The sequence below is a fragment of the Mauremys mutica genome, chromosome 6, assembly GCF_020497125.1.
Source record: "Mauremys mutica isolate MM-2020 ecotype Southern chromosome 6, ASM2049712v1, whole genome shotgun sequence".
Lineage (NCBI taxonomy): Eukaryota > Metazoa > Chordata > Testudines > Geoemydidae > Mauremys > Mauremys mutica.
Window position 1 is genome coordinate 30436269 of NC_059077.1, and position 14544 is coordinate 30450812.

The 14544-nt window shown below is 39.8% G+C and overlaps 1 long non-coding RNA gene across 1 annotated transcript in view; it reads right to left on the reverse strand.

Annotated features, from left to right (window-relative positions):
• Positions 1–1350: 1350 nt before the first annotated feature.
• The window catches only part of LOC123372219, a 52821-nt gene continuing 39627 nt past the window's right edge, over positions 1351–14544 (reverse strand). The window contains exon 3 of the long non-coding RNA XR_006580172.1: positions 1351–3035. This is a non-coding gene — a long non-coding RNA (uncharacterized LOC123372219). The remainder of the gene's footprint in view (positions 3036–14544) is intronic.

A 14544-nucleotide genomic window follows, 5' to 3' on the forward strand; every position in this document is an offset into this window, starting at 1 on the left:
TAGAATACTAAAAATAACCACTTTCTTTTAGTTTTATATATCTGGCAATATTAGGATAATAATTAATTCCCTTCGTTTATTAACTCTGCTTGGTCAGAATTCAGATGTACCATCTATATGGCACTACAAATTGACAGCATTCATTCTCCCATACATTGTAATATAGTTGTGATTGCCACTATTTTGACTGACACGATGGATTGAACTTGAGCTAAAGAATCAGGCTCTACGGCTGCAGGGACATACATTCACATGCTCTGCGGATCAGGCACAGAGGGGGACACATAGCACACCAACTAGTGAGTTACACAGTGTTTCAGCTTGAAAGGAATTAAACTACAAATGCATACAAGTGCCTCTTTACAGCAGGCTGCGTTGTGCCTTTAGGCACTGCCGTAAGCCAAGGGTGGCATGTAAGCTGCCTCATTCTAGAACTAGCCCTGTGAGGCACTCTGACTTCAAGACACACTATGTAACAATTCCCTCCCCACTTGCTCCAGAAGGGGCAGTAGGTTTCTTCTGGTCTATACCAGCAGTAAATTACAGCAACTCCTGCGCCAGCTCAGCTGTGCTGACTTGTGTACTGGTGAGGTGGAACCTCTCTCCCCATTTCCTGTCCCTTTACCCCCTCCCCACCTTCCTGCTCTAGGGGGTAGGACACAGCATGTTATTTTGAACTCGTGAAGCAGCCCATAGATACAGGCCCATGTATCAATCTCCTAAATCCTAGTGTTTTTCAGGGGAGGCTCCTCATTTATAAGTATACAAACATTGCTATCAGATCTAGAGACAGAATAGCAGTGTGTTGCATTGGTGCACATATTGCCTAGCTTTTGCAATAGATTGGGGTTATTCTCTCTCACATATGTACTCAAGCTCCTTTCTACCATCGAGAGAGACAGACATTTTTGTGGCATAGTCTCATTAATAGTAGTGTGAATGAAATACACGTAAATCCCATTATGCATGAGAAATCATTCTACTGGATCTGTTGAGGAAGGGAGCACCACGAAGATGCAGCCATACATTCTTTGATGGATGCAATAGACATGCAACTCAGAGAAGGAACTTAGCAATCACCGATTGCCTTTAGAGATCATTATATTTGCACTGGATTTAGAAGTAGTCAATGCCTCCTAGCAGAATGGCCATGGAAATGGATCACAACACTGGGAAAAGATTGGCAATAAACCTTATTACAATTTGAATTTGTTTATTATAGTTGCACTTACAAGCCAACCAAGAATGGGGCACATTGAACTAGGTGATGTAGAAGCATAGAATAAGAGATCATAAGCTCTTTGTGGGAGGGACTATCTAAATAGATATGACAAACAAAGGATAGGGGAAAGAGATATAACATGTTTGCAAAGTGAACAGAATGATGCTTTGCAAACATCATGCTGATTCTACAATTCTGTTTTAAAGATCTATGAAATGCACTGGCAATTGAAAATGGTAAAAGCTCCTTGCTTTCAAATAGAGCTGGGCAAAATTGGTGCAAAATGATGGTGTAAGATTGTATGAAATTTTTCATGAGATAGTGTGGCATAATTTTGTGCTCTGAAAATTGTGATATTTTGTCAGTTGCTGAGAGACTGAAAATTATTGACAACGAACCATGCAAAACCAGTTAGCAAATTCTCAAGTATATTGAATAATCTTGGTGAACATGCAAAAACTCAAAATGATAATTTTTCATTCAGAGCCATTTTCAATTAAAACTCTTTAACACTCAAGCATATCCAGTTTTATATTTATACAATTTTTACTTTCCAAAATAACAGCCTATCTCCCAGTTATAGACTCATGTTTACAGGGATGCTTTTGATACATGAATCTCTTACTGTCACTTGCTTACATTGCCCTTTTTCTTCCTCCTCTATGTCCTTGAGCAATCAGGTCAATAGCTATAGCCAAACTTGGCAGCTGCTAGAGCAAGATGTCAAATGTTGAAATATATATTCTTCCAGCAGTGGCATCAAGGCCTGTGGCTGGTCCTTTGTATGGATTCACTGGTAGCAATGTAGTTGTTTTCAATACTGACTGCTGAGGGTGTGTGCAGGGTCTGGGAGGAAGAAAGTGGGGGGTTAGTACTGCCTGTAGGGTTATGTTAAAAACAGACTGTTATGGAGCCGACTAGGTTGCTTTCACTCCTTGGATAGTATCATCTTTTGGCACTGATTTAACAGCAAGATATTTTCTCTCTTGTATCTCTTCCCTGACCCTGTGTGCAATGCCATCTCACTACCCCCTTCAAATGTCTCCTCAGAACTCATTCTTCTTATTAGGCTTCCCTAACTCCATCCCCTCCCTCTATGCCAGCTTTCTTCCTAATTTTTATTAAACTAACAAAGATTAAAAAATGAAAACCAGGGGGAAAGGAAAGTAACAAGATTTGTGCCTAAAAATGAGCATGAACAATACACTTACAATCTTTGCTCTGTCCTCCTATTCACCTTTCCCTTACTTTTGTTTATTGTTATTCCTTGCAGTATACTTTAAGTACCAAATCCTGCGCGCTTTACTAATGACAGTGTGGTCACTGCATTCAGTTAGACTGCTTGTGTAAGGTAGCTGTTATCCCTCAGTATTACATCATGGAGAAATAGTTTACACACACACACAAATAGTCTTCATACAGACATGATCTTTTAGCATAAAAAGAGGAAAGCTACTGTCTAAAATTTATCCCCATGAGTCACCAATAAATCCTGATCACAAATCGACTCTGTAGGGTTGAGTAGTCAGGAGTTTTGTAACTCTCCAAAAAATTCTTTCATTTTAAGGTTCCTCTTTTAGTTTTCTTAAAATTCTCACAGTGCCTAAGAGTGTTGACTTCTGGAGGTCTCTCATCATGACGTCTTGTGTTCCTCATGTATTCTTGAGCTACTCATTCATACCCTTGGGGATCACTCCACATGCTCCAATAATCAGCAGGATCGTGTTTGTTCTGGTTTTCCATAATTGTTCCACTTCATGGCAGAGCTCTTCATACTTTATCTTCTTTTCTCATTTCTTTTTTATGTTTCTGTCTGTTGGTATGGCAATATCAATTAGCATGATCTTATTGGTCTTCTTTTCTACAACAACTCTGCCCAGCCTGTTTGCTTGCACCATTTGGTCTGTGACAATTTGCAGATCCCATAAAATCTCAGCCCCTTTATTCCTGAAAGCACTATCAATTATTAATTATTATTATTATTATTACCATAGTGCCTAGAAGCCCCAGTTATGGGCTAGGACCCCATGGTGCAAGGTGCTGTACAAACAACAAAAAGACAATCCCTGCCTCAAAGAAATTACAATCTAACTATGGTGTGCAAGATCTAGCCCTTAAGTTTGAAGCTTCTGAGGTCAGGGGTTTATCTGTAAAGTACCACAAACTGAGGCGTGATATAAACAATCAGTAATAATAATAATAATAATAGTAACTCCATGCATCTGTCCTAAAAACACACTGTATATCTTTGTTTAGAAGCCATGGCAACTTCCCTCAGCACCTTGCAAAAAAAGGCATATGAAAGTTAATGTGGCCAGAAGCTCTATGTATTTCCTCTGCTCTGGAGATTCAGTCGCTGCTGAGGAGTCTTATAGTGTGGCTCCATTGCAGCCATGAACTCAGGGAGCTAGGACTGTACTATTGGGCAGGGGAGAAACCAGTGACGAGCCAGAGGGCCTCACCGTGGAGACGCCTATGCCTGAGGTAGATCCAGGGGCAGCCACAGGGTTGGAAGGCTGAACCCTCTCCCATGTAAAAAGAGTTGGAGAGAACCCCACTAAGTTCACCACATGGAATTTCTTCTCTCTCTTTTCACCCTCTGACAGACAGACATACACACACTCACACCCTTTCATAGGGTTTCCTCTGGGAGAATACCACCAGGCCTAAAATAAGAATCCAAAGCTTTTGCCAATTGACTTCAATCTGAGTGGTATGCACATATTTGAGACCAGAATTTATTCTGAGATATATTTATCCTTTTGTTCCTTCTGTATTCCTTGCATAAAAGAAAAAGATTATTTAGTATAAATAGTAGCATCGTGACTGTCTCCATTTTAGGAATCAACTTTATTTTCCAGAATATATAAACAGTATAAAATTCAGCCTATCTCCTGGGAGCATCTGTTAACCGTAAATCATAGATTGTGGATTGGATAAAGAAAATACATCCATTGGTCTCAGTCCAGCAATCTCCTTTCCTCATGGCAATCAGTAGCTGAGAAAGGAGTGTAGAACTAGATTAAGCACAAAAGGAGTTGATCTTGTGAATCAGTTGTATCCTGTGTTAACAATTTACCCTTTTAAAATTGTTTTCTTTGCAGGCATTGTCTGCCTGCCAAGTAGTTCTCTGAACTTTTGCTGGTATTAATACATCAAGCTAACTTGTTACAAAGTAGTAACAAATATTGTGATTAAAGATTAGAAAAAATAGACTTAATTTGCAATTTCTTCAAATGATTTCTTCAGAAAATAATTGTTCATACATTTCAGAACTATGTATATATTTAATTTAATTTGTCTCCTTGTTTTCCTTTTTTTGCCCATATTTCATATCAAAGCTCTGTTTGATTTTCTCTCTCCCAGCCATAAAACTGAACTATTAAAGATAAAACGTTCTCTGCTTTAAATTGTTGGATTTTCAGAGTTTGAACATGTGATTTTCATGTACAAGCTATATGTGAACCTTTTCCTCTCAATGGAAAAGACAGCTCCAAAATTTTAATAAGAAACTTGCTTAATAGGCTATTTCTTCCCCCAAATTATGCACACAGCATGTCTGGTGCTGTCAGGGAAGTGTATTTTCTGGATGTGCCAGTTGTATGGAGCAAATCAGATTTATCTTCATTAGCCTCTCAGTACAATTTAACCATAACACTGAAAGGCCACAAGTTGCAAAGGGAATAGAAGGTTTCAGTCCTGAAGAGGAGATCTCTGCTGTTTGTCAGCATATCAGACCCAATCGGTTGTTTTCACAAATCTCTTTTTCCTGCCTACAAATGACTACTTACATTTGTACTTCTAATGTCTTTATTTATATGCATAGTTATATCACTGTAATAATTTGAAATTGTCCCAAATTTCCCACTGTAATGTGAATACTCATACTTGGGCAGGTCAAACAGCATTTTTATTACCAGCAGTTTCTTCCTATAGCTCAATAATTAGAATCAATTTAAACATGTGATATAGACAAATGCATTATATCCTACCAAACCACAATGAATCACATGCTATGATGAAAATGCAGTGTGATGTATGCAATATACGACATTACAAAATGAATGCACATGCTATTTTATATTCATTATGTTTCTTTTAAATCAATCGTACATATTTGATAGGCTGATGGCTAAGATTCTGTCTCATGTGAGTAATCCCATTGAGTCAGGACTATTTGTGCAAGTAAGGAATTTGCATGTTTGGGCACTTTGTACATATTTCTATTCCTGGATTTGTCCATCTACGGTGCATTTGCATCATACTCTTCATTACTGGTTCAGAAGAGAAATAATGTTTTAAAGCTGTCTTTCTTACAACTTATTAAAATCATTTTACCTGTAGAAACTGAATTTTAAAATTACTGAAATAAAATAAAAAACCAAACAGTAAAGTGGTAGTGCTATGTTCTAGAAACAAAAAGAGCATGAAGTTCATCATTTTTATACTTCAGCTTAAAATGCTACCACAGGGATCTGACCTAGATTTAAACTCTTGTCTCCAGAGATAAAAGATCTCCGCATTAATCCACTATTGCTCACACACGTAACTTTACATATATCAAGAGAGGGCAACTTATAAAGTTGAATTGCATTCGTTTATCTTTTGTTCTTCTCTGTGACAGGGCAATGACACGGTTTCCTCCAAAAGCCTTAATCCTCACTGGTACAAATTTCCCTAATATTCAATAATCACTCCCAGTATCCCTCCCAGCGGGGGATGTCTGGTAGCATCTGTGCCAGCATATGTTAGACATCTCTGAGTGGGTCACTACCTCATTTTGTCACAGTCTCTTCTATCACCTAGACAGACAGTAACATCTCTTCACAACACAGTGCTCCACAAGACACCACACTGTCATGTCTCTCCCTATAAACTTGGTTCAGTTCACTGTAACCCACTCACTTTAACCCACTAACTGATGTTAACTCATTCTCAGCCGAATCATTTCCTAAACAAGGCAACATTAGCAAGCTAATCATGTTTATTAAGTCAAACCAACTAAATGCCAATCTCTGAGTCCTATGTGAGAAGCCACAGTGAAGAACGGAGGGGAAAATAGCCCTTTATTGATTACTTAATTCTTTTTAAAAGCTTTGTAAAATACACATGCAATTTGCAAAGTCACATCAGTGATGTTTCATATCGCATATGCAAGTCATTTCTATAGCAATTATTTTTAACAATTGTGATTATATCTTCTTTTTCTTTCCTTATTTCAGCAAAATTTTATCTAAATAGATGGCTGAATTAGCACAGGGCAATAATTTTAGCTTTTCTTTTCTAATTCATCTGTGATATAATGTGAACTAGTTTTCCATAGAGGTGCCTGAATTCCAAAGCTCACAACAAGCTATTTCCAAATTTCAGGGATTCTCACATCTGGTGTTTTGCCACAGGCCCATTTTCCCGTGGTCATAGCTGAATTTCATAAGGTTTGCAATTTTGAGTCAAGAAAAGAATCCATAAATCAGAAATGGATCCACATTTTTTCAAACTTCTAAAAATTAATCTATTATGAGGCTCTCTTTCAAGACCATCAGTACTTCTTAGTTTAGCTGGGTCAGAAATACCATCAATAGAACCTTTGTATATCATAGTATTTCAGTTTTGCTAATATTTGTCCCGTCAAAGGACTAAATTGTGCTCTGAGAAGAGACGCACATGTTCCCATTGAAGTAGTAAAGTTATGTGTATGTGTAGTTGAGGGCAGAATTTGGCTGTTAACTAGGATGCCTGTATTTTACCACTGATTTGGGAGCAGAGTTAGGCCAATGGTAAGTGCTTTTGAAAATCCCACCCAGCAATTTTAGGGCATGATCCAAAACCCAGTTAAATAAATGGAAGTCTTTCCATTGACTCTAATGGGCTTTCAAAAAGACCCGTATTTCATGTCATGATATCATAAAATAAAATAAAAAATTGATGAAAAAATGCACCAAAACTGAAACGGGGTCCAGATTGTCAGCCCACATCTACCAGCCTAAATATTGCAAATCCTTGCTTTGGACTAGGTAAACTAGAAATGTAACATAAAGGTAACCTAGTGTTTCCTAGACTTTTGAAAGAGGAGTTAAGAAAATGAAATCAACCACACTCCTTCCCATGCCCCTGCACCCATACCATATGTTGGCAAAGCCCTACACAACTTATTTTATGCATCTTCTGTGTCCACCCCCCATCCCAACTAATCCTTTGCATCCCACCAGCAGGTAAATTAAGAAATGTTTATCTAGAGATAACCAGGGCCGCCCAGAGGATTCAGGGGGCCTGGGGTCTTCAGCAGCGGGTCCCGGTGCGGAAGGATCCCCGCCGCGGTCTTCGGGGCACTTCGATGGCGGGTCCCGGAGTGGAAGGACCTCCCTACTGCCAAATTGCCACCGAAGACCCGGAAGCTCTGGGGGCCTGGGCCCTGCGAGAGTTTTCCGGGGTCCCCGGAGTGAGTGAAGGACCCTGCTCCAGGGGCCCTGGAAAAACTCTCGTGGGGGCCCCTGTGGGGCCCGGGGCAAGTTGCCCCACTTGCCTCCCTCTGGGCGGCCCTGGAGATAACATTTGTAAGGATGATTTTCTTTATTTTTAAATGATAATAAAGCCTAAAAATAACTAGCAATTTTTAAAGGGTTTTTAAAACTTCCTTTGGTGTATTTACAAACTATCAGATAATTATTACAAAATGTAAGAAGTTTTCAAAATGTTAAATGTTCATCAGATCAGGCTAATATATAAATAAGGAGTTACAAAAATAACTGACAGTGTAATATTTCCTCCCAAATCGCTAAAATGATTAAAATCCATATTATAAATCCATAAACAATAGCACTTTCATTTTAACACAAAATATTTGTATATATTTATTGTTAAAAGGAAAAAAATGGATTAACTTCTGCTCTCACTTATTCTGGTATAAATCCAGATTTACATCAGGATACCTGAGAATAGAATTTGGGCCCAAGTGTTTTAAATATGTATCCTTCTTTAGAATTCAGAAACAGACAAACAGCTGGGATCTTGAGTGCCAAACTACTGCTGAGTTTAGAAACCTGTGACAATAGGGGTTAATAATGGAAAACCTGATAGACCTTTAAGTATAGTAGCATGAACAGCAATGCTATAATTACAATTTTCTTTCTTTCCTCTTAAATAGAAATGAATCAATATCCAAGCAGAAGCAGAATCAGAAATCTTCAATAATTTGCTCAGCTCTTCAACAGAAATATGACTTTTTCCCTCTTAAATCAATTGTCTAATTCAAAATTATTATTGGTCTATTTCCAAACGTGAATTAAAATTTGTGTGAGAAGGTTTTTCTAAACAAGGGATATTTCACAGCGTTTTCAGTGGCATGTTTGAATAATCATGCAGAATTCCTTTTTGCTACTGAGTAGCTTAATAAAGAATCAATATTGCAGCAGGCCTCAGAGGAGTCAACCTCCACACAATCTCTCGCTTGGTTCAGCTGACACTGAGAATATCATGTAAAGATGTGCACAAGCATTTCAGTCAGCTTGTCTTCTTACTGATTAGACCTAGGGAGATATTTGATTACAGAATAAGTGGGTAACCTGTTTAGCCATTTCTTCCCAATATAATTTGGAGTATTGCTTTATTTTAGGGCATGATTGACAAGTTAGTAGACGTTGGCATATGGAAGATACAGTATGAGGAATAAATAAATAAGAGATTCTTTTTTAGAGAAGCATAGAATGCCAGAGAGTAATATCCTCTTATCTTCACAATTGTATAGTACTATAGTAGCAATCATATCTGATCAGCAGAGGTTTAAAGAGAAGGCATGACCTGATGGTTATAGTAAATAGATCTGAATTGCTATACAGATGTCATTTATCTATAAAACCTTGTTTACTGCTGTACTATGCACTTCCATAAATCTATACAAACTCCTGGATGGTAGTATTTAGGGCCAGATTATCAAAAAATGTTCATGTAAAGCACACCTCCCTTGTTCTCAAATGCAAACCCTGATTTGTATATACAGATAGGTATATGCACAGACAATCAGGATGTGCACAAATGTGTTGGAGTTTTCATTCATGTGAGATCAGTATGCTTTTAATCTACAATTATATGGGCCTAATCAGTTTTCTGGAGGATGTGGTTGGAGAAATACTAGTGACCTGAATGAAATAGAATGGCAGTCCCTCCCTCTCTCCATTACACACTAGGACACTATCCTATTCTCCATGGTTGCAAATGCAGGATGAAGATTGCATTAGAGAAGATGAGGAAAGATGGGTGGCAGAAAGGAACAAGTGTCTCCAGGTGTAAAAGAAAGACCTGGGGTATAATAATTTTGGATTTTTATATAGTCTAATTTTGCATGGGTGATGCCTGCTATCCTCAATGAGAGCTATGGCTACTCAGCACCTTGCAGGATCAGCCCCTCACACTTTCTATATGAGCTCTGAACATTTCAACTTTACAACATATTAATAAATTAAGCCTCACAAAACATTGTGAGATAGGACAGAATTATTATCCCGCTTCACAGACAGGGAAGCTGAGTCATGGGTAGGTTAATTGATTTGCTTAAATTGACAAAGGAAATCCACAGCAAAGTCGGGAGTAGAACTTAGGTCCCCTGTTTAAACACATGATAATTTCTTCCCTTTTCATTTGGCACTTTTAAACCCAGGCTGCCCGGAGCATTAGAAAATGCACCGATGAGAAAATGTTTTGCATTGGCAGGGAGATGGACTAGATAATCTAATAGATCTTTTCTATGATTGCCCTCTAATGGATTTGCACTAAAGTACAGGTAATCCCTGTGAGTATCTAAATAGGTTAAGCAGAACCATTTGAACCTTCTTTGGTTACATCCTTCACTTAAATGCAGTGGAACTTGTACAACAGATCACCCCAAAGTATACCCAAATGTATTTAATAGTCTTTTCCTGCCTCACCTTCATTAGAAGACCATCTCTACTGAGCAATCAGATTTTGTCAGCTATTTCAATGGCCCCTTAAATACAAGTTCACTTGTATTTAAAAGAAACTACGTTGTTTCCATAGAAATAACTTATATTAAGGAGGATATCTTTTTTTGATCTAAAATCTATTTTCAGATGTCTCAATGTCCTTCCCACCTGGCCCTCTTCAAAAATGTCCACTGAAATGTCCGCTGAAATGCAAAAATATACTAGCTCATAAAAATACATTGTCAGTTTTAGAAGTCAAATAGAAGGATTACGAGTGATTCTTTTTAGGATACTATGGTTGTAGATTTCTACACAATGTCTACATAATGCACTTTGTTTTCAAGATGCTGCTCTTAAAAGCACATTGTGCACTAAGTAATTGCAAAAAGCAGAGAAGAGCAAAACTGAAAGCCTTTTTTCCTCTTATATCTTTTTTATGAAATATTCTGCCAACTACAAAAATATATTGTGAGTTCCTTGAGCACTCATTATATCTGCAAACACAGTGGGATTTTTTTTCACCTAAAAAAGAAGAGTTTCTCATTTTAAAGTTTTATCATCCACTATGGAACATTATGATCTTAGAATTTCCTAACCCCCGCCTCCCCTCCCCCCCCCCCGCACACACACACTTCTGTCCAAAAAAGGATTTTTCTGTCTTGGGATTTACCATCATTAATTGTCAGAATGATCACTGATGGCATGTGATGGTCTTACAACAACCACACTCTTCACAAGAACATCACTTCAAAACTGTGGGAGGGGAGGAGAACATTAAAAAATGCAGCCTCAAAGAAATGGGATTCATTAATTTGTCAGATAACTTTGAGAAGCAGGCTTTCTGAGAACATTCATGTTAAAATATGACTGTCACTATTGCATTAGTCATAATATTAGGCCATCCCATTGATATGATACTTTTATCATTACTAAGAATGTATAGTTCAAGTTATACATTTCAGTTTACTTCAAAAAAGATCCCTCATCTAATGCTGTTTTTTCTCTAATTCTGTATGAATAGTAATTTTGTCATATTCGTTTGATATAGTAACTTTCACACAAAGGTAAAAACTTTCCCTGTACTATGAATACTCCTTAAGTGAAGCTGTCTTTTTTTTACAGAACAACTTCACGGCACGCCTACTGTACAACTCCACTGTATACAGAATTGCAATGCATATGTTCCAATGTACTGGAGTAATTAGGGACTTACATTTTATTCATATTTTAGTTAAGTACTGCCTGGGCCCAGTTCCACAATCTTAATTTCTATGAGCAGTCTTTGTCTTCAGTAGGGTGACCAGATAGCACGTGTGAAATATCAGGATGGGGGTGAGGGTGATAGGAGCCCATGTAAAAAAAAGCCACAAATATTGGGACTTTCCCTATAAAATCGGGACATCTGGTCACCCTAGGCTTTAGTGGGATTATTGCCAAGAGTAGGGATTTCAGGATCCTTTTGCGAACAGGGAGCTTCGCAAGGGAGTTCTCCAGGTGAAGGAGGAGCTAATACAGCATCTGTGGGGTAAGTGACTGTCTGTAGTGTGTGTTTGTTTGTGTTTGGGGGTTACTTGCTGTGTGCTGAGCTTGTGTTTGTCAGTCTGTTTGTTTGTTTGGTTGTTTGAGGGACCGTGTGCTCTGGCTGGCAGTTGGAGGCAGGTTTGAAAGCTCGAAGCCTCTGGTAATTGGCTGAGCCTTAATCAGTGGGCGGGGCATTCACTCAGGCCAGGGCTTTATAAAGCCGCGCACAAGCGACCAGGGAGCTTTGTGAACAGGGGCTGCTAACAGGGAGTTTCGCAAGGGAGTTTAGAAGGGGAGTGGGAAGGGAGTGGGAGCCCCTCGCCAGCCCTAACCCCTTCCCCGTGGTCCCCCCCTAAAACCTATAAACAGAACCACATTCCAAAACTACTTTCCGTAAACCACCCTTTCACTAACTAGGAGACAATGCAGGCAGAAGCCCAGCAGCAGAGTGGGGGCTATCCAGTTTATTGCACTGACTGTCGCATGTATGATTACTTGCCCTGTGGGCGGGTGGCGTATGTGTGCAGTCGGTGCAAGGAGCTCCTGGCCCTCAGAGACCATGTACGGGACTTTGGAGGCCAGGGTGGCGGAACTGGAGGAGCTGAGAGAGGCAGAGAGGTATGTCGATGAGGCTTTCCGGGACACTGTAGAATTGTCCCACCTCCGCTTAGACAGCTCCTGTGCTGTTGAGGAGGAAGAAGGGCCCAGGGAAGTAGAGCAGTCAATGGGAGCAGAGGGAAACCTTCCCGTAGTTGGGACCCTCCTTCCAGATGGTGCTGGGGTTGCCTCTCGCACTGAGGTTGCCTCTCCGGGGGAGGGAACTCCAGTTTCTAGGAAAAGGCAGGTGTTAGTAATGGGAGATTCGATTATTAGAAATGTAGATAGCTGGGTCTGTGATGACCGGGAGAACCGTATGGTGACTTGCCTGCCTGGTGCGAAGGTTGCGGATCTCTCGAGGCATCTAGATAGACTTATGTGTAGTGCTGGGGAGGAGCCGGTGGTCGTGGTACATGTAGGTACCAATGACATAGGGAAGGGTAGGAGAGATGTCCTGGAAGCCAAATTTAGGCTGCTAGGGAAGAAACTGAAATCCAGGACCTCTATGGTGGCATTTTCAGAAATGCTCCCAGTTCCACGCGCAGGGCCAGGTAGGCAGGCAGAGCTTCAGAGTCTCAATGCGTGGATGAGACGATGGTGTAGAGAGGAGGGGTTCACGTTCATTAGGAACTGGGGAAACTTCTGGGATGGGAGGAGCCTATACAGGAGAGATGGGCTCCACCTAAACCAAAGTGGAACCAGACTGCTGGCACTAAACATTAAAAAGGTTGTAGAGCAGTTTTTAAACTAGGAGATGGGGGAAAGCCGACTGCTGCAGAGGAGCGTGTGGATCGGACACAGACTTCTCTTAGGGGAGAGTCTGATGATAGAGAATCTCCAGGTTATAGTCAGGAGCAGAGGAATGAGAAGTATAATGTAAGGGCTGGATCAGATGATAAACAGTCACATAAAAAAGAATCTGGCACATCAGAAAAAGGCAGGCTAATAAACAGGGACAAGTTTTTAAAGTGCTTGTACACAAATGCCAGAAGTCTAAATATAAGATGGGTGAACTAGAGTGCCTTGTGATAAAGGAGGATATAGTTATAATAGGCATCACAGAAACCTGGTGGACTGAGAGCAATCAATGGGACACAATCATTCCGGGGTACAAAATATATCAGAAGGACAGAACAGGCCGTGCAGGGGGAGGAGTGGCACTATATGTTAAAGAAAGTGTAGATTCAAATGAAGTAAAAATCTTAAGCGAATCCACAGGTTCCATAGAGTCTCTATGGATAGAAATTTCATGCTCTAGTAAAAATATAACATTAGGGATCTATTATCGACCACCTGACCAGGACAGTAATAGTGATGATGAAATGCTAAGGGAAATTAGAGAGGCTATCAAAATTAAGAACCCAATAATAGTGGGGGATTTCAATTATCCCCATATTGACTGGGAACATTTCACTTCAGGACGAAATGCAGAGATAAAATTTCTCGATACTTTAAATGACTGCTTCATGGAGCAGCTGGTACGGGAACCCACAAGGGGAGAGGCGACTCTAGATTTAATCCTGAGTGGAGCGCAGGAGCTGGTCAAAGGGGTAACTATAGCAGGACCACTTGGAAATAGTGACCATAATACAATAGCATTCAACATCCCTGTGGTGGGAAGAACATCTCAACTGCCCAACACTGTGGCCTTTAATTTCAAAAGGGGGAACTATACAAAAATGAGGGGGTTAGTTAGACAAAAGTTAAAAGGTACTGTGACTAAAGTGAAATCCCTGCAAGTTGCGTGGGCCCTTTTTAAAGACGCCATAATAGAGGCCCAACTTCAATGTAAACCCCAAATTAAGAAAAACAGTAAAAGAACTAAAAAAGAGCCACCGTGGCTTAACAACCATGTAAAAGAAGCAGTGAGAGATAAAAAGACTTCCTTTAAAAAGTGGAAGTTAAATCCCAGTGAGGCAAATAGAAAGGAGCACAAACACTGCCAACTTAAGTGCAAGAGTGTAATAAGAAAAGCCAAAGAGGAGTTTGAAGAACGGCTAGCCAAAAACTCCAAAGGTAATAACAAAATGTTTTTTAAGTACATCAGAAGCAGGAAGCCTGCTAAACAACCAGTGGGGCCCCTTGACGATGAAAATACAAAAGGAGCGCTTAAAGATGATAAAGTCATTGCGGAGAAACTAAATGGATTCTTTGCTTCAGTCTTCACGGCTGAGGATGTTAGGGAGATTCCCAAACCTGAGCTGGCTTTTGTAGGTGACAAATCTGAGGAACTGTCACAGATTGAAGTGTCACTAGAGGAGGTTTTGG